This window comes from Bufo gargarizans, chromosome 4, assembly GCF_014858855.1.
Source record: "Bufo gargarizans isolate SCDJY-AF-19 chromosome 4, ASM1485885v1, whole genome shotgun sequence".
Classification (NCBI taxonomy): Eukaryota; Metazoa; Chordata; class Amphibia; order Anura; family Bufonidae; genus Bufo; species Bufo gargarizans.
Window position 1 is genome coordinate 129,824,864 of NC_058083.1, and position 20,219 is coordinate 129,845,082.

Below are 20,219 nucleotides of genomic sequence, written 5' to 3' on the forward strand. Positions count from 1 at the left end.
GGTCATTCAGAATAACTTCACACACACGCTACTGTGCATTTCCAAGTCTAATTCTGTCGCTAAATCCATACCGGTCACCCAGCGCCTAAATACTAGGCCTCAAATTTATATCCCGCTAAATCTCTCGTTACCGCTGTACTGTTGTGGCTGGGAAAGTTATTTAGTGTCCGTCAAAGCACATTTTTTGTTCTGGGTTGAAGTACAATTCCCAATTTAGCAATTTCATAATTTAGTGGTTCCTGCTATATCAGAGCTATTTGAAATCTATCCCTAAAAGGGTATATAATATTCAAGGTGCACATAGGGTCATTCAGAATAACTTCACACACACGCTACTGTGCATTTCCAAGTCTAATTCTGTTAGTAAATCCATACCGGTCACCCAGCGCCTAAATACTAGGCCTCAAATTTATATCCCGCTAAATCTCTCGTTACCGCTGTCCTGTTGTGGCTGGGAAAGTTATTTAGTGTCCGTCAAAGCACATTTTTTGTTCTGGGTTGAAGTACAATTCCCAATTTAGCAATTTCATAATTTAGTGGTTCCTGCTATATCAGAGCTATTTGAAATCTATCCCTAAAAGGGTATATAATATTCAAGGTGCACATAGGGTCATTCAGAATAACTTCACACACACGCTACTGTGCATTTCCAAGTCTAATTCTGTCGCTAAATCCATACCGGTCACCCAGCGCCTAAATACTAGGCCTCAAATTTATATCCCGCTAAATCTCTCGTTACCGCTGTACTGTTGTGGCTGGGAAAGTTATTTAGTGTCCGTCAAAGCACATTTTTTGTTCTGGGTTGAAGTACAATTCCCAATTTAGCAATTTCATAATTTAGTGGTTCCTGCTATATCAGAGCTATTTGAAATCTATCCCTAAAAGGGTATATAATATTCAAGGTGCACATAGGGTCATTCAGAATAACTTCACACACACGCTACTGTGCATTTCCAAGTCTAATTCTGTCGCTAAATCCATACCGGTCACCCAGCGCCTAAATACTAGGCCTCAAATTTATATCCCGCTAAATCTCTCGTTACCGCTGTACTGTTGTGGCTGGGAAAGTTATTTAGTGTCCGTCAAAGCACATTTTTTGTTCTGGGTTGAAGTACAATTCCCAATTTAGCAATTTCATAATTTAGTGGTTCCTGCTATATCAGAGCTATTTGAAATCTATCCCTAAAAGGGTATATAATATTCAAGGTGCACATAGGGTCATTCAGAATAACTTCACACACACGCTACTGTGCATTTCCAAGTCTAATTCTGTCGCTAAATCCATACCGGTCACCCAGCGCCTAAATACTAGGCCTCAAATTTATATCCCGCTAAATCTCTCGTTACCGCTGTACTGTTGTGGCTGGGAAAGTTATTTAGTGTCCGTCAAAGCACATTTTTTGTTCTGGGTTGAAGTACAATTCCCAATTTAGCAATTTCATAATTTAGTGGTTCCTGCTATATCAGAGCTATTTGAAATCTATCCCTAAAAGGGTATATAATATTCAAGGTGCACATAGGGTCATTCAGAATAACTTCACACACACGCTACTGTGCATTTCCAAGTCTAATTCTGTCGCTAAATCCATACCTGTCACCCAGCGCCTAAATACTAGGCCTCAAATTTATATCCCGCTAAATCTCTCGTTACCGCTGTCCTGTTGTGGCTGGGAAAGTTATTTAGTGTCCGTCAAAGCACATTTTTTGTTCTGGGTTGAAATACAATTCCCAATTTAGCAATTTCATAATTTAGTGGTTTCTGCTATATCAGAGCTATTTGAAATCTATCCCTAAAAGGGTATATAATATTCAAGGTGCACATAGGGTCATTCAGAATAACTTCACACACACGCTACTGTGCATTTCCAAGTCTAATTCTGTTAGTAAATCCATACCGGTCACCCAGCGCCTAAATACTAGGCCTCAAATGTATATCCCGCTAAATCTCTCGTTACCGCTGTCCTGTTGTGGCTGGGAAAGTTATTTAGTGTCCGTCAAAGCACATTTTTTGTTCTGGGTTGAAATACAATTCCCAATTTAGAAATTTCATAATTTAGTGGTTTCTGCTATATCAGAGCTATTTGAAATCTATCCCTAAAAGGGTATATAATATTCAAGGTGCACATAGGGTCATTCAGAATAACTTCACACACACGCTACTGTGCATTTCCAAGTCTAATTCTGTTAGTAAATCCATACCGGTCACCCAGCGCCTAAATACTAGGCCTCAAATTTATATCCCGCTAAATCTCTCGTTACCGCTGTCCTGTTGTGGCTGGGAAAGTTATTTAGTGTCCGTCAAAGCACATTTTTTGTTCTGGGTTGAAGTACAATTCCCAATTTAGCAATTTCATAATTTAGTGGTTCCTGCTATATCAGAGCTATTTGAAATCTATCCCTAAAAGGGTATATAATATTCAAGGTGCACATAGGGTCATTCAGAATAACTTCACACACACGCTACTGTGCATTTCCAAGTCTAATTCTGTCGTTAAATCCATACCGGTCACCCAGCGCCTAAATACTAGGCCTCAAATTTATATCCCGCTAAATCTCTCGTTACCGCTGTACTGTTGTGGCTGGGAAAGTTATTTAGTGTCCGTCAAAGCACATTTTTTGTTCTGGGTTGAAGTACAATTCCCAATTTAGCAATTTCATAATTTAGTGGTTCCTGCTATATCAGAGCTATTTGAAATCTATCCCTAAAAGGGTATATAATATTCAAGGTGCACATAGGGTCATTCAGAATAACTTCACACACACGCTACTGTGCATTTCCAAGTCTAATTCTGTCGCTAAATCCATACCGGTCACCCAGCGCCTAAATACTAGGCCTCAAATTTATATCCCGCTAAATCTCTCATTACCGCTGTACTGTTGTGGCTGGGAAAGTTATTTAGTGTCCGTCAAAGCACATTTTTTGTTCTGGGTTGAAGTACAATTCCCAATTTAGCAATTTCATAATTTAGTGGTTCCTGCTATATCAGAGCTATTTGAAATCTATCCCTAAAAGGGTTTGTGGTCGAGGCTACAGCCGAGAGCCAGTGCTATGACGAACCGGGAACCTGTCAGAGAGGAACCTGTTACCTGACTAAAATGGCTGGAGGTGTGCCCTTAGCCATGCCGAGGGTAGACCTAAAAGGGGGCATACCCTGATGAACAAGGAGAGAAAAGGAGAGGGAGGGTGGGGCACCGAAAACGCACGCAAGTGAAGGAGGGGGCGTGCTCCCTTTTAAGCGAGCCTACGCCCCTCCCACAAATGCAGGCTGACATGTCAGCCTTTTACAACTTGTGGTCGAGGCTACAGCCGAGAGCCAGTGCTATGACGAACCGGGAACCTGTCAGAGAGGAACCTGTTACCTGACTAAAATGGCTGGAGGTGTGCCCTTAGCCATGCCGAGGGTAGACCTAAAAGGGGGCAAAAACCACACCTGAGTAGGAGGGGAGACCTTTTATTGTGATGACCAATTACAGTACCAAACTGTGAAAAGCCCGTGAAATCTCAGCTTGGGGGTTCGGTATGTAGCGAGTGAAGCAAGAGGAGCGCCAGCGGCCCATTCTCCGGATGACGTGGCCGGGCACGTTATGCTTGGAAGCCGCGGATGCTGCCCCAATACGGAAGGAGTGCCCTGAAATGGCCTTTGGGTCGAAACCCAAACCCGAAGCCAGAGTGCGCACGTGCGAGACGAACTGGGAGGTCGTGAGGGGCAAGGCCTTGAACGGGAGCAACGGGCTGTCCGGGCCCGCGTCTCCCAAGGCTGCTAGCAGACTCCCCAGCACCTGGACCGGGCACCAAGCGTTGGCCGATTGGTAGAAGCGTACCTCCACCGGTGGACCTACCTGCATGGTTTTGGAGGTGAGGAGGTACAAGGAGAAATGGTCGTCATGCCAGGCCAGCTGACCCCTGGTTAAACCCTTGGCCCTGGCTGAACTACGGGTGAATTCACCGGGTCTTAAGAACCCGTAAAAACCGAGGTACATTGCTGCTTTGATGACTGTGCTGGAAAGGAGCCCAAAAGGAAAGGCGTCTAGGGAGGAGGAAAGCCTTCTGAACAAATCCCCTGACACCGGCTGCCTGGACGGGATGGTCACGAGGTTGTTTTTCTGAACGCCCCTGAGGGTTGCCCTGACTGCCTGGGAAAGGAAAACCGACCTGCTTTCGGGGTCTTCTAACATGGCGAAATGTTGGACCCCGGATAAGTACAATTTGATGGTGTTGAAGGATAGCTTGAGATCCTGGTGACAGTAGGCAATGAAAGCTGTGATGTACGTGGTCATATCGGTGTCTCGTCTCGGATGCAGACCCGTGAACCTGTTGAAGGTGTTCAACGCGGTCCTGTAGTTTCTGGCGGTGTTACGAGATAAAGACTCCTGCATCAGAGATTTAGCTGAATCAATGAGAAAGTTTAATCCATCACCAGGTTTTGGTACATCGGAGGAGATAGCCCCACCCGGTCTGCCTCCGGCATGACCTGAAAGAAAGTGTCGAAATTAAAGCGTGACAAGGCGTCCGCGGCCACATTATGCACTCCTTGAATGTGTCTGCAAGCCACATGGAAGTTATGTTCCAATGAAAGCCAGACTAACCTGCGGACGAAGGACATGATCTGGGGAGACTGGGATCTGCCCCTGGTGACTATGTCCACCACTGCCTGACTGTCGGTTACAAACACTACTGAAGAGTTGGCCCACGTACTGCCCCAAACCTGGGCCGCTGCTACAATCGGGTACACTTCCAGCAAGGGGGAAGATTTCAATGCGGCTCTAGCGGATGACACCTCTGCTGGCCAGGCACCCGCGAACCATTGGTTTCCACAGATAGCCGCGAAACCTCTAGAGGCGGCGGCGTCCGAAAAACCAATGTGGAAGCTGGGCCCGGCTGAGGTATGAACAAGGAGACCCCATTCCATGAGGCCATGAAGTCCTGCCACATGGCCAGGTCGGCCAAGGCTTGGGTGTCCAAGGTGACGAGGCTGTCTTGCTCGGGGGCAGAAGGGAGTAGCTGCAGGAGTCTGGACATGAAGGCCCTGCCCTGGGGCATGACTCTGGTGGCGAAATTGAGCATGCCGAGCAGGGACTGCAACTCTACCTTGGTGCAAGTCCTGCTACCCGCTGACCTGGCAATGGCTTCCCTGATTTTTTCCAACTTTACGGCTGGCAACCTAGCTTCCATCCTCCCTGTATCCAGGATTATGCCCAGGAAAGTGATTACCGTCGCCGGGCCTTCTGTTTTGGAGGATGCCACCGGAACGTTGAGTTGGTCGAACAGCTGAAGCAGCGCCTGGAGCTTGCTTGGCCGGCAGTCTGGGCTTTCAATTAACAGAAAGTCATCCAAGTAATGGATGACCAGAGGGCAACCGCAGTGGTTGACCAGGATCCAATGCAATGCCTGAGCGAACTGGTCGAACAGCCAGGGGCTGCTCTTGGACCCGAACGTTAGGCGATTGGCAAAGAAAAACTGATCTTCCCACCGGATGCCGTAGAACCTCCAGAGCTGTGGATGAATGGGCAGTAATTTAAAAGCATCGGCGATGTCCGCCTTCGCCAACCACGCCCCCCGACCTACTTTGAGGATCAACTGAATGGCTTCATCTATGGTGGCGTAGCTCATTGAAAACTCCTCGGAGGGCACCAAAGAATTCAGACTGGGTGTGCTGGAGCCATGTGGAGCGGACAAATCGTAAATTAAGCGTTTTTAATTAGAAAACTGTTTGGACACGATGCCCACGGGGTTTACCCTCCAAAGGTCAAAGGGTATGAAGGAAAAGGGGCCGATGAGGAACCCCTTTTCTACTTCAGACCTGATCAGCGCACCCACCGGCTCAGGATCACTGGTTGCCGACAGCAGGTTGGGCCCTTCCCAAGAAGCTTGAGGGAGAGCTATCAGGCCTGTGTGGAACCCTGCTGTGAACCCGGAAACCAGGAACTGAACGAACTGAGGGTTGTGATGGTTCTGTAGCAGGGATGCTAGAAGAACCACATTGACGCTGCTTAGTCAGGATGGCCTGGACCTTTGAGGACAAGCCAACTGGGGGTGAGCCCTGAAACAGCCCGCGCAAACGTGAAGGGCCCTGCATTTATTGTAATAACACGCGTTCTGATTAAAGTTATTACATACCTGGCTGTTGCCCAGGAACACTATCGGCCGCCCTAGCTTGTCTGTGGATGGGCCAGACCGCTGAGGGGCCCCCGAGCTGCCGGGGAGGGACCTGCCCTGGGACGTGGAGGGACCTGAGTTGGGGCACCACTCTGCGGAGTGGGCAATTGATTGGCAGGAGGCGCACGCTGGGGCCCTGAGCCCAGCGAAATGCCGGCAAAAGAGCTCCATGTCCATAGCGGCCCAATTCGTGATATGCTTGAATTGAACCAGCGCGGCTGCCGCTTTGGCCGAAAAGGAGCGATGGTAATCGTAGAAGGCGTGCCCCCCGTACCTGTGGCCCAAGTCCGTGACCCTGTAAAGATAAGTATCTAACTCCTCCCGCCTCTCAGGATGGACAGAACAGATGACATCCCTGAACAAGCTAAAGGCCAGGACGAACTCCGTGATGGATAGCTTCCTGTTGAGGCGGGGATCCCTAGCTTTGAGAACAATTGACATGTCGCCGCAGGCTATGGTCTTGCTCTCTATCGTGTCATGAGTAGCTATTAGGATGGACGCCAGATTGACGTCCTTGCCCTCTAGAATGTCCTTTTTGATGCTGCCGGGGATGAAGTATGCCGGAGCTACCTCGGGAGCGCAAGGGACCCTACCTGGGGGAACGAGCCCGGAAGTGGAGGCTACAGGCAAAGGAGACCCTGGATGGACGGATGCCAGCCCCTGATGAGACTCGACAGCCAGGAGCCTGGACTGCACGTCCGAGACTGAGGAGGCAATAGTGTTCATCATGGCGTGCAGCTGCGTCAATGACACCTGCAATGTGGACATAGAGACTTGCTCCAAGTCCGGGGCAGCCGGTTCTGCCATGAGCAGCCTATATAATTCGGCTTTTCGGGCGGAAGCCGGGTGTTGAATCCCTCTTCTGTTCAACTCTGCGATCAATTTTGCAATAGTCCAACTCCTTAGAGATGAGGAGCTGGGCTGCTCGGATGCGGGCGTCTCGGGGATGGATGAGGCCTCCTCGATGTTGGAGATATGCGACATGCTGCAGCTGTGGGGTGACAACCAAAACAAAAGGAACAAGGAGCTGAGCTGGAGGCCCCGTACTGACAGGCGACACCCGAGGCGTGACTGGTGGATGAGGAGTTTAAGGTGGCTAGTGCCTAGTACTACAAACGGCGTTACCGTGGGGGACCCTGCCCGACTAAGGTGTGCAGTGGCGTACCAGCTACCAGGCCGTGAAATTAACCCCTTTTGTTATAAATTCTTTTTTTTTTTTTTTTTTTTAAAACATCAAACCTGGATTAGTACCGACGAGACAATTGGAACGAGTCTGAAACGTAAAAGCGACAGAATTGGTAAATAACGAAGCAATGCTGAAACGCAACAGTTTGCCAAAAACAAAACATGAACGTAAGCCTGGTGCAGAACGGGCACAAGACAGATGACAGTCATGGTACGTTAGCCATGAGAGCCTGACCCGAGAGCGAGATAGCAATCGCGGGGTTTTGGTACCTGTGCCTGAATGTAACAGGTAGTAGATGATGATGATAAATGTAAAACATAACCTGCAGCGTGACAGGTAACGGATAACAAGTTATCTTAACCCTGAAACGAGACAGATAGCCCACCTGGAAAGGAAAACGTAAGCCTGAAGCGTAACAGGCCGCAGTTTATGAAAAACAACCGTAAGCCTGAAACGTAACAGGCAACAGATAACAAATACACATTTTTATTTTATTTTTTGAACCGAGAACGGCCCCCAACCTGGAAGAAAAAACGTAAGCCTGAAGCGTAACAGGCCGCAAATTATGAAAACACAACCGTAAGCCTGAAGCGTAACAGGCAACAGATAATAAATACACAAATTTTTTTTTTTTTTTTTTTGTACCGGGACGGCACCTCAACCTGGAAGCAAAACGTAAGCCTGAAGCGTAACAGGCCGCAGATTATGAAAAAACAACCGTAAGCCTGAAGCGTAACAGGCAACAGATAACAAATACACATTTTTTTTTTTGTTTTTGTACCGGGACGGCACCCAACCTGGAAGAAAAACGTAAGCCTGAAGCGTACCAGGCCGCAGATTTATGAATAACAACGTAAGCCTGAAGCGTAACCGGCAACAGATTATGGAAACCAACAAAATAACGGTATTTTACCAAAACTCCGTGGAACGTGAAGTGACAGAGCGACGGACGGCTCGGACTGGATCGAGTGAGAGCAAAAAGGGGTTAATGCGCACCGAAAAAGCGTGGCACCTGTGGTGTGGGAAAGAATTAGAAGCCGTGAGGGGGAGAACCGTGGACCTGCACGCGTCCACCCAATTACCAACAACAAGCCTCCTTTAAATCTATTTGAAAAATTTTTTTTTTTTTTTTTTAGAAATGACGCCTGCCAGCCAGGAGGGGGCGCTTCAAGCAGCCGCGGGGCAGGGTGCCGAGGCAACGAAGCCTCCGCCTGGAGAATCAGCCTGCCCACCCCCGGGCCTGCCTGGCCGGAACGCCGCCCCCGGCGTGAGAACAGCCGGGGACCGGAGGCGCGGCCGCATGAGTGCCTCATTTCCTCGCCGGCTCCGACCCCCATGCCAAGGGCGCCGGGCCATGGAATGCACCGGCGCCTTGATGGGAGAAATGCGCGCCGCGCGACACCCACCAGCTCCCACGTGACCCCGGCCAAACAGGAAGCGCGGAGAGACCCGCGGGAGCTGACAGAGACGCCGGCTTGTTGCGCGGCAACGAGGACGCTGAGCCGCGAACCCGTATGGCGACCCACGTGACCGGCGCCGGGAGTGGAGACAGCGCCGGCCGCCGGGCCGAGGGCCGAAGCGGAGGCGAGGAGGAACAGCGGAGGTGATGGAGCGGGCGGGCAGGCAAGCCGGGGGGGGGGGGGGGCTCCGGGTGGCTGTGAAAGCAGCGCTGAAATGAGACGCAGATTACTTACCCGTAACAGCCGGATGGGCAGGCGAGCCTCGGGGGAGCAGGGAGACACTTACCTAACGAGCAGTGCGGCAGCAAGGGGCGTGACGCTTCAGGGCGGGAAAAGCACCGAAAACGCACGCAAGTGAAGGAGGGGGCGTGCTCCCTTTTAAGCGAGCCTACGCCCCTCCCACAAATGCAGGCTGACATGTCAGCCTTTTACTACATATAATATTCAAGGTGCACATAGGGTCATTCAGAATAACTTCACACACACGCTACTGTGCATTTCCAAGTCTAATTCTGTCGCTAAATCCATACCGGTCACCCAGCGCCTAAATACTAGGCCTCAAATTTATATCCCGCTAAATCTCTCGTTACCGCTGTCCTGTTGTGGCTGGGAAAGTTATTTAGTGTCCGTCAAAGCACATTTTTTGTTCTGGGTTGAAATACAATTCCCAATTTAGCAATTTCATAATTTTGTGGTTTCTGCTATATCAGAGCTATTTGAAATCTATCCCTAAAAGGGTATATAATATTCAAGGTGCACATAGGGTCATTCAGAATAACTTCACACACACGCTACTGTGCATTTCCAAGTCTAATTCTGTTAGTAAATCCATACCGGTCACCCAGCGCCTAAATACTAGGCCTCAAATTTATATCCCGCTGAATTTGAATACAATACATTGGGCCAAATAATATTTTTGGTGTTGTGGTGAACCATAACAATGAGAAAAACATCTAGTAAGGGACGCGGACGTGGACATGGTCGTGGTGGTGTTAGTGGACCCTCTGGTGCTGGGAGAGGACGTGGCCGGTCTGCCACATCCACACGTCCTAGTGTACCAACTACCTCAGGTCCCAGTAGCCGCCAGAATTTACAGCGATATATGGTGGGGCCCAATGCCGTTCTAAGGATGGTAAGGCCTGAGCAGGTACAGGCATTAGTCAATTGGGTGGCCGACAGTGGATCCAGCACGTTCACATTATCTCCCACCCAGTCTTCTGCAGAAAGCGCACAGATGGCGCCTGAAAACCAACCCCATCAGTCTGTCACATCACCCCCATGCATACCAGGGAAACTGTCTCAGCCTCAAGTTATGCAGCAGTCTCTTATGCTGTTTGAAGACTCCGCTGGCAGGGTTTCCCAAGGGCATCCACCTAGCCCTTCCCCAGCGGTGAAAGATATAGAATGCACTGACGCACAACCACTTATGTTTCCTGATGATGAGGACATGGGAATACCACCTCAGCATGTCTCTGATGATGACGAAACACAGGTGCCAACTGCTGCGTCTTTCTGCAGTGTGCAGACTGAACAGGAGGTCAGGGATCAAGACTGGGTGGAAGACGATGCAGGGGATGATGAGGTCCTAGACCCCACATGGAATGAAGGTCGTGCCACTGACTTTCACAGTTCGGAGGAAGAGGCAGTGGTGAGACCGAGCCAACAGCGTAGCAAAAGAGGGAGCAGTGGGCAAAAGCAGAACACCCGCCGCCAAGAGACTCCGCCTGCTACTGCCCGCCGCCATCTGGGACCGAGCACCCCAAAGGCAGCTTCAAGGAGTTCCCTGGCATGGCACTTCTTCAAACAATGTGCTGACGACAAGACCCGAGTGGTTTGCACGCTGTGCCATCAGAGCCTTAAGCGAGGCATTAACGTTCTGAACCTGAGCACAACCTGCATGACCAGGCACCTGCATGCAAAGCATGAACTGCAGTGGAGTAAACACCTTGAAACCAAGGAAGTCACTCAGGCTCCCCCTGCTACCTCTTCTGCTGCTGCCGCCTCGGCCTCTTCTGCTGCTGCCGCCTCGGCCTCTTCCTCCGCCTCTGGAGGAACGTTGGCACCTGCCGCCCAGCAAACAGGGGATGTACCACCAACACCACCACCACCACCTCCGTCACCAAGCGTCTCAACCATGTCACACGGCAGCGTTCAGCTCTCCATCTCACAAACATTTGAGAGAAAGCGTAAATTCCCACCTAGCCACCCTCGATCCCTGGCCCTGAATGCCAGCATGTCTAAACTACTGGCCTATGAAATGCTGTCATTTAGGCTGGTGGACACAGACAGCTTCAAACAGCTCATGTCGCTTGCTGTCCCACAGTATGTTGTTCCCAGCCGCCACTACTTCTCCAAGAGAGCCGTGCCTTCCCTGCACAACCAAGTATCCGATAAAATCAAGTGTGCACTGCGCAACGCCATCTGTGGCAAGGTCCACCTAACCACAGATACGTGGACCATTAAGCACGGCCAGGGACGCTATATCTCCCTAACTGCACACTGGGTAAATGTAGTGGCAGCTGGGCCCCAGGCGGAGAGCTGTTTGGCGCACGTCCTTCCGCCGCCAAGGATCGCAGGGCAACATTCTTTGCCTCCTGTTGCCACCTCCTCCTTCTCGGCTTCCTCCTCCTCTTCTTCCACCTGCTCATCCAGTCAGCCACACACCTTCACCACCAACTTCAGCACAGCCCGGGGTAAACGTCAGCAGGCCATTCTGAAACTCATATGTTTGGGGGACAGGCCCCACACCGCACAGGAGTTGTGGAGGGGTATAGAACAACAGACCGACGAGTGGTTGCTGCCGGTGAGCCTCAAGCCCGGCCTGGTGGTGTGCGATAATGGGCGAAATCTCGTTGCAGCTCTGGGACTAGCCAATTTGACGCACATCCCTTGCTTGGCGCATGTGCTGAATTTGGTGGTGCAGAAGTTCATTCACAACTACCCCGACATGTCAGAGCTGCTGCATAAAGTGCGGGCCGTCTGTTCGCGCTTCCGGCGTTCACATCCTGCTGCTGCTCGCCTGTCTGCGCTACAGCGTAACTTCGGCCTTCCCGCTCACCGCCTCATATGCGACGTGCCCACCAGGTGGAACTCCACCTTGCACATGCTGGACAGACTGTGCGAGCAGCAGCAGGCCATAGTGGAGTTTCAGCTGCAGCACGCACGGGTCAGTCGCACTACAGAACAGCACCACTTCACCACCAATGACTGGGCCTCCATGCGAGACCTGTGTGCCCTGTTGCGCTGTTTCGAGTACTCCACCAACATGGCCAGTGGCGATGACGCCGTTATCAGCGTTACAATACCACTTCTATGTCTCCTTGAGAAAACACTTAGGGCGATGATGGAAGAGGAGGTGGCCCAGGAGGAGGAGGAGGAGGAGGAGGAAGAGGAGGAAGAGGGGTCATTTTTAGCACTTTCAGGCCAGTCTCTTCGAAGTGACTCAGAGGGAGGTTTATGGCAACAGCAGAGGCCAGGTACAAATGTGGCCAGCCAGGGCCCACTACTGGAGGACGAGGAGGACGAGGATGAGGAGGAGGTGGAGGAGGATGAGGATGAAGCATGGTCACAGCGGGGTGGCACCCAACGCAGCTCGGGTCCATCACTGGTGCGTGGCTGGGGGGAAAGGCAGGACGATGACGATACGCCTCCCACAGAGGACAGCTTGTCCTTACCCCTGGGCAGCCTGGCACACATGAGCGACTACATGCTGCAGTGCCTGCGCAACGACAGCAGAGTTGCCCACATTTTAACCTGTGCGGACTACTGGGTTGCCACCCTGCTGGATCCACGCTACAAAGACAATGTGCCCACCTTACTTCCTGCACTGGAGCGTGATAGGAAGATGCGCGAGTACAAGAGCACGTTGGTAGACGCGCTACTGAGAGCATTCCCAAATGTCACAGGGGAACAAGTGGAAGCCCAAGGCCAAGGCAGAGGAGGAGCAAGAGGTCGCCAAGGCAGCTGTGTCAATGCCAGCTGCTTTGAGGGCAGGGTTAGCATGGCAGAGATGTGGAAAACTTTTGTCAACACGCCACAGCTAACTGCACCACCACCTGATACGCAACGTGTTAGCAGGAGGCAACATTTCACTAACATGGTGGAACAGTACGTGTGCACACCCCTCCACGTACTGACTGATGGTTCGGCCCCATTCAACTTCTGGGTCTCTAAATTGTCCACGTGGCCAGAGCTAGCCTTTTATGCCTTGGAGGTGCTGGCCTGCCCGGCGGCCAGCGTTTTGTCTGAACGTGTATTCAGCACGGCAGGGGGCGTCATTACAGACAAACGCAGCCGCCTGTCTACAGCCAATGTGGACAAGCTGACGTTCATAAAAATGAACCAGGCATGGATCCCACAGGATCTGTCCGTCCCTTGTCCAGATTAGACATTAACTACCTCCCCTTAACCATATATTATTGGACTCCAGGGCACTTCCTCATTCAATCCTATTTTTATTTTCATTTTACCATTATATTGCGAGGCTACCCAAAGTTGAATGAACCTCTCCTGTGTCTGGGTGCCGGGGCCTAAATATATGCCAATGGACTGTTGCAGTGGTGGCTGACGTGAAGCCTCATTCTCTGCTATGACATGCAGACTGATTCTCTGCTGACATGAAGCCAGATTCTCTGTTACGGGACCTCCCTCCTCTGCCTGGGTGCTGGGCCTAAATATATGCCAATGGACTGTTGCAGTGGTGGCTGACGTGAAGCCTCATTCTCTGCTATGACATGCAGACTAATTCTCTGCTGACATGAAGACAGATTCTCTGTTACGGGACCTCTCTCCTCTGCCTGTGTGTGTGCTGGGCCTAAATATATGCCAATGGACTGTTGCAGTGGTGGCTGACGTGAAGCCTCATTCTCTGCTATGACATGCAGACTAATTCTCTGCTGACATGAAGACAGATTCTCTGTTACGGGACCTCTCTCCTCTGCCTGTGTGTGTGCTGGGCCTAAATATATGCCAATGGACTGTTGCAGTGGTGGCTGACGTGAAGCCTCATTCTCTGCTATGACATGCAGACTGATTCTCTGCTGACATGAAGACAGATTCTCTGTTACGGGACCTCCCTCCTCTGCCTGGGTGCTGGGCCTAAATATATGCCAATGGACTGTTGCAGTGGTGGCTGACGTGAAGCCTCATTCTCTGCTATGACATGCAGACTGATTCTCTGCTGACATGAAGCCAGATTCTCTGTTACGGGACCTCCCTCCTCTGCCTGGGTGCTGGGCCTAAATATATGCCAATGGACTGTTGCAGTGGTGGCTGACGTGAAGCCTCATTCTCTGCTATGACATGCAGACTAATTCTCTGTTGACATGAAGACAGATTCTCTGTTACGGGACCTCTCTCCTCTGCCTGTGTGTGTGCTGGGCCTAAATATATGCCAATGGACTGTTGCAGTGGTGGCTGACGTGAAGCCTCATTCTCTGCTATGACATGCAGGCTGATTCTCTGCTGACATGAAGACAGATTCTCTGTTACGGGACCTCCCTCCTCTGCCTGGGTGCTGGGCCTAAATATATGCCAATGGACTGTTGCAGTGGTGGCTGACGTGAAGCCTCATTCTCTGCTATGACATGCAGACTGATTCTCTGCTGACATGAAGCCAGATTCTCTGTTACGGGACCTCCCTCCTCTGCCTGGGTGCTGGGCCTAAATATATGCCAATGGACTGTTGCAGTGGTGGCTGACGTGAAGCCTCATTCTCTGCTATGACATGCAGACTAATTCTCTGCTGACATGAAGACAGATTCTCTGTTACGGGACCTCTCTCCTCTGCCTGTGTGTGTGCTGGGCCTAAATATATGCCAATGGACTGTTGCAGTGGTGGCTGACGTAAAGCCTCATTCTCTGCTATGACATGCAGACTAATTCTCTGCTGACATGAAGACAGATTCTCTGTTACGGGACCTCTCTCCTCTGCCTGTGTGTGTGCTGGGCCTAAATATATGCCAATGGACTGTTGCAGTGGTGGCTGACGTGAAGCCTCATTCTCTGCTATGACATGCAGACTGATTCTCTGCTGACATGAAGCCAGATTCTCTGTTACGGGACCTCTCTCCTCTGCCTGTGTGTGTGCTGGGCCTAAATATATGCCAATGGACTGTTGCAGTGGTGGCTGACGTGAAGCCTTATTCTCTGCTATGACATGCAGACTAATTCTCTGCTGACATGAAGACAGATTCTCTGTTACGGGACCTCTCTCCTCTGCCTGTGTGTGTGCTGGGCCTAAATATATGCCAATGGACTGTTGCAGTGGTGGCTGACGTGAAGCCTCATTCTCTGCTATGACATGCAGACTGATTCTCTGCTGACATGAAGCCAGATTCTCTGTTACGGGACCTCTCTCCTCTGCCTGTGTGTGTGCTGGGCCTAAATATATGCCAATGGACTGTTGCAGTGGTGGCTGACGTGAAGCCTCATTCTCTGCTATGACATGCAGACTAATTCTCTGCTGACATGAAGACAGATTCTCTGTTACGGGACCTCTCTCCTCTGCCTGTGTGTGTGCTGGGCCTAAATATATGCCAATGGACTGTTGCAGTGGTGGCTGACGTGAAGCCTCATTCTCTGCTATGACATGCAGACTGATTCTCTGCTGACATGAAGCCATATTCTCTGTTACGGGACCTCCCTCCTCTGCCTGGGTGCTGGGCCTAAATTTATGACAATGGACTGTTGCAGTGGTGGCTGACGTGAAGCCTGATTCTCTGCTATGACATGCAGACTGATTCTCTGCTGACATGAAGCCAGATTCTCTGTTACGGGACCTCTCTCCTCTGCCTGGGTGCTGGGCCTAAATATATGCCAATGGACGGTTGCAGTGGTGGCTGACGTGAAGCCTCATTCTCTGCTATGACATGCAGACTGATTCTCTGCTGACATGAAGACAGATTCTCTGTTACGGGACCTCCCTCCTCTGCCTGGGTGCTGGGCCTAAATATATGACAATGGACTGTTGCAGTGGTGGCTGACGTGAAGCCTCATTCTCTGCTATGACATGCAGACTGATTCTCTGCTGACATGAAGACAGATTCTCTGTTACGGGACCTCCCTCCTCTGCCTGGGTGCTGGGCCTAAATATATGCCAATGGACTGTTGCAGTGGTGGCTGACGTGAAGCCTCATTCTCTGCTATGACATGCAGACTAATTCTCTGCTGACATGAAGACAGATTCTCTGTTACGGGACCTCTCTCCTCTGCCTGTGTGTGTGCTGGGCCTAAATATATGCCAATGGACTGTTGCAGTGGTGGCTGACGTGAAGCCTCATTCTCTGCTATGACATGCAGACTGATTCTCTGCTGACATGAAGACAGATTCTCTGTTACGGGACCTCCCTCCTCTGCCTGGGTGCTGGGCCTAAATATATGCCAATGGACTGTTGCAGTGGTGGCTGACGTGAAGCCTCATTCTCTGCTAAGACATGCAGACTGATTCTCTGCTGACATGAAGCCAGATTCTCTGTTACGGGACCTCCCTCCTCTGCCTGGGTGCTGGGCCTAAATATATGCCAATGGACTGTTGCAGTGGTGGCTGACGTGAAGCCTCATTCTCTGCTATGACATGCAGACTAATTCTCTGCTGACATGAAGACAGATTCTCTGTTACGGGACCTCTCTCCTCTGCCTGTGTGTGTGCTGGGCCTAAATATATGCCAATGGACTGTTGCAGTGGTGGCTGACGTGAAGCCTCATTCTCTGCTATGACATGCAGACTAATTCTCTGCTGACATGAAGACAGATTCTCTGTTACGGGACCTCTCTCCTCTGCCTGTGTGTGTGCTGGGCCTAAATATATGCCAATGGACTGTTGCAGTGGTGGCTGACGTGAAGCCTCATTCTCTGCTATGACATGCAGACTGATTCTCTGCTGACATGAAGCCAGATTCTCTGTTACGGGACCTCTCTCCTCTGCCTGTGTGTGTGCTGGGCCTAAATATATGCCAATGGACTGTTGCAGTGGTGGCTGACGTGAAGCCTCATTCTCTGCTATGACATGCAGACTAATTCTCTGCTGACATGAAGACAGATTCTCTGTTACGGGACCTCTCTCCTCTGCCTGTGTGTGTGCTGGGCCTAAATATATGCCAATGGACTGTTGCAGTGGTGGCTGACGTGAAGCCTCATTCTCTGCTATGACATGCAGACTGATTCTCTGCTGACATGAAGCCAGATTCTCTGTTACGGGACCTCCCTCCTCTGCCTGGGTGCTGGGCCTAAATTTTTGACAATGGACTGTTGCAGTGGTGGCTGACGTGAAGCCTGATTCTCTGCTATGACATGCAGACTGATTCTCTGCTGACATGAAGCCAGATTGTCTGTTACGGGACTTCTCTCCTCTGCCTGGGTGCTGGGCCTAAATATATGCCAATGGACTGTTGCAGTGGTGGCTGACGTGAAGCCTCATTCTCTGCTATGACATGCAGACTGATTCTCTGCTGACATGAAGACAGATTCTCTGTTACGGGACCTCCCTCCTCTGCCTGGGTGCTGGGCCTAAATATATGACAATGGACTGTTGCAGTGGTGGCTGACGTGAAGCCTCATTCTCTGCTATGACATGCAGACTGATTCTCTGCTGACATGAAGACAGATTCTCTGTTACGGGACCTCCCTCCTCTGCCTGGGTGCTGGGCCTAAATATATGCCAATGGACTGTTGCAGTGGTGGCTGACGTGAAGCCTCATTCTCTGCTATGACATGCAGACTAATTCTCTGCTGACATGAAGCCAGATTCTCTGTTACGGGACCTCTCTCCTCTGCCTGGGTGCTGGGCCTAAATTTATGAAAATGGACTCTTACAGTGGTGGGTGACGTGAAGCCAGATTCTCTGCTATGGGACCTCTCTCCACTTGATTTTGGTTAATTTTTATTTATTTAATTTTTATTTTAATACAGTTCCCTATCCACATTTGTTTGCAGGGGATTTACCTACATGTTGCTGCCTTTTGCAGCCCTCTAGCTCTTTCCTGGGCTGTTTTACAGCCTTTTTAGTGCCGAAAAGTTCGGGTCCCCATTGACTTCAATGGGGTTCGGGACGAAGTTCGGATCGGGTTCGGATCCCGAACCCGAACATTTCCGGGATGTTCGGCCGAACTTCTCGAACCCGAACATCCAGGTGTTCGCTCAACTCTATTCATAACAAAATATAAAAATCCATAAGAAAAAGTGGCTACAGGTGTTTTTTTCAATTATTTTGGAATGTTTAGTAGAAGTTTATACACCTTTCTTGATATATTCTTGTGCCTAGTCTGTCATTCAAGGGGAGGGGGTATTATGCAGAGCACAAGGGTGTTACAAGAGCTGTGCTACAGTGCTCCAAGGATTTATCCCTATCCTTGGTTGTCCAATGTACTCATATGCATATGAATAAAAACCTAGATAATTCTGTAGCTGTTTAACATACAATCAAAAGAAATGAATCATTTTAATCAGCAAGATCAACCCTACCAGGCAGCATGCCTGGTTTAATAGAGTTGATCATGCTGACAGAGGCTTTTTAAAGAGAATCTGTCACCAGGAAATTCACTGGTAGCTCAGACACAAAGTCATGAGAGATGTTTATGCAGGAACCTCGACCTGTCAATCAAGAAGGAGAGGAAGGGGCTGGCAGAGGAAGCAGGGGGAGCAAGGATGCACAGAGAGGCTTAGGACTGCCCTCAGTGCACTTAACTTGTCGTTTACATATGGATTAAAAGTACTTTTTCTGCAGAGATGAAGCAACAGATCGCCACATAAAAATTATATAACTGAGGTGTAAACACAATCCAGAAGTATATTGTTTTCACTACCACTTACTTTCTTAGATCATTAAAGGGGTTCTCCAAGAATAAAAAAAATTGAAAATACTTAAATGTATTTTAGAATAAATATATTCAGAAATACCTTCCATTACTTAGAATGGCTTGTTTTGTCTAGAGAGCAATTATTAGGAGAAATAAAATGGCGCTCTCCTATCAGTACACACAAATCCTGTCCTAATCACACAGAAGGACAAGTTACTTCACCACAATGAGTCATAGTGCTGCCTCATCCTCCTCTCTGCTTGTCAGGAATCATGATCCTGAATACAGGTGAATCTCTGTGGGAATGGAGATGATGAGGAGACATGAGAGGAGGGTGAGGTGTGGATAATGAGCTACACAGCTTGTTTACAGTCTCCATTACCACAGCCCCACATCATCACAGTCTGTCCTGTCCATCCTCTCTGTACTTCATGTCTCCTCATGGACTAAATTCCCCAGATATTCAGCTAAAGTTCTCATTATCACTTGTATTCAGGATCATAATCCCTGACAAGTAGAGAGGAGGATGAGGAGGAGGCAGCTCTTTACCTCAGTGTTGTAAAGTAACTTTTTGTGTGAACTAATGGGACAGCAGACATTTTGTTTCCCCTAATGATTGCTCCCCAGACAAAACGAGCCATTATAAATAATGAAAGGTATTTTAGAATATATTTATAATAAAGTAATATTTAAGTATTTTCATTTTCTTAATTCCCGGAGAACCCCTTTAACTAAGCAATACATTATATAACTTTTTGTGAAGAACATACATTTTCTGTTCCCTTTTTCAAACAGTTAATGATATAAAAGATAAAAAAGATGGATAGTACTTTAATTTAATTTCCTCAGTGTACTGGGGCTATCTGTCTTTGGAGTGGCATAATTAGAGGCAATTATATCATATTGCTACTTCAGTTTGAATGCCTATGTGTTACATGGTATGTCAAGTAACTTGGCTCAAGGGTTAGACAGTACTTAACCAACTTTAAAATGTCAGTCTGTTCATTCTGATGAATGATTTGGAGTTCTGCACATTAGTATCAGAGAAATGAGACTATCTATGCTGATTTTCTCTCTAAATGCTAGATTCCACGTTATTTGTTCACTCAGATTACAAACAATAAGCAGTCACAATGGAATTTCGCAAGAGCGGTAATTGCGCACTTCCTTTTAGCGTGGGTATGTGTAATTTTATATTTGCTGCCTACACTTGTAGATATATAACAAAATGCCGGCGTTGAATCAAAGCAAAATAACACAGGCTGGGAAAAGACAGAATCACATATTATGAATGCAGCTTTTAGCCAAGACATTTTTGAAAAGGTTATTTTCTTGGCACAGCTTGGAGACAATAGAATGCTTTAAATAGGCGGTTTCTATAATGTACTATAATCGCTATTTAACAACGATGACTTGTGCCAGTGGCTTTTTGCTTCCTTCTGTACATTTTCCCTCTCAGGCTTTTAGACTGTCATTATAGAATCTTTACCACACATACTTATAATGTACCTTTTGGAAGTATAATTTAAAAAAGAAATCACAAGGCCAGTTTGCTCCTGCAAAGGTCCCACCACAGGTCTTAAGTAAAAATCTTCCAATTAGGTCACCTCTTTGAGAACGTC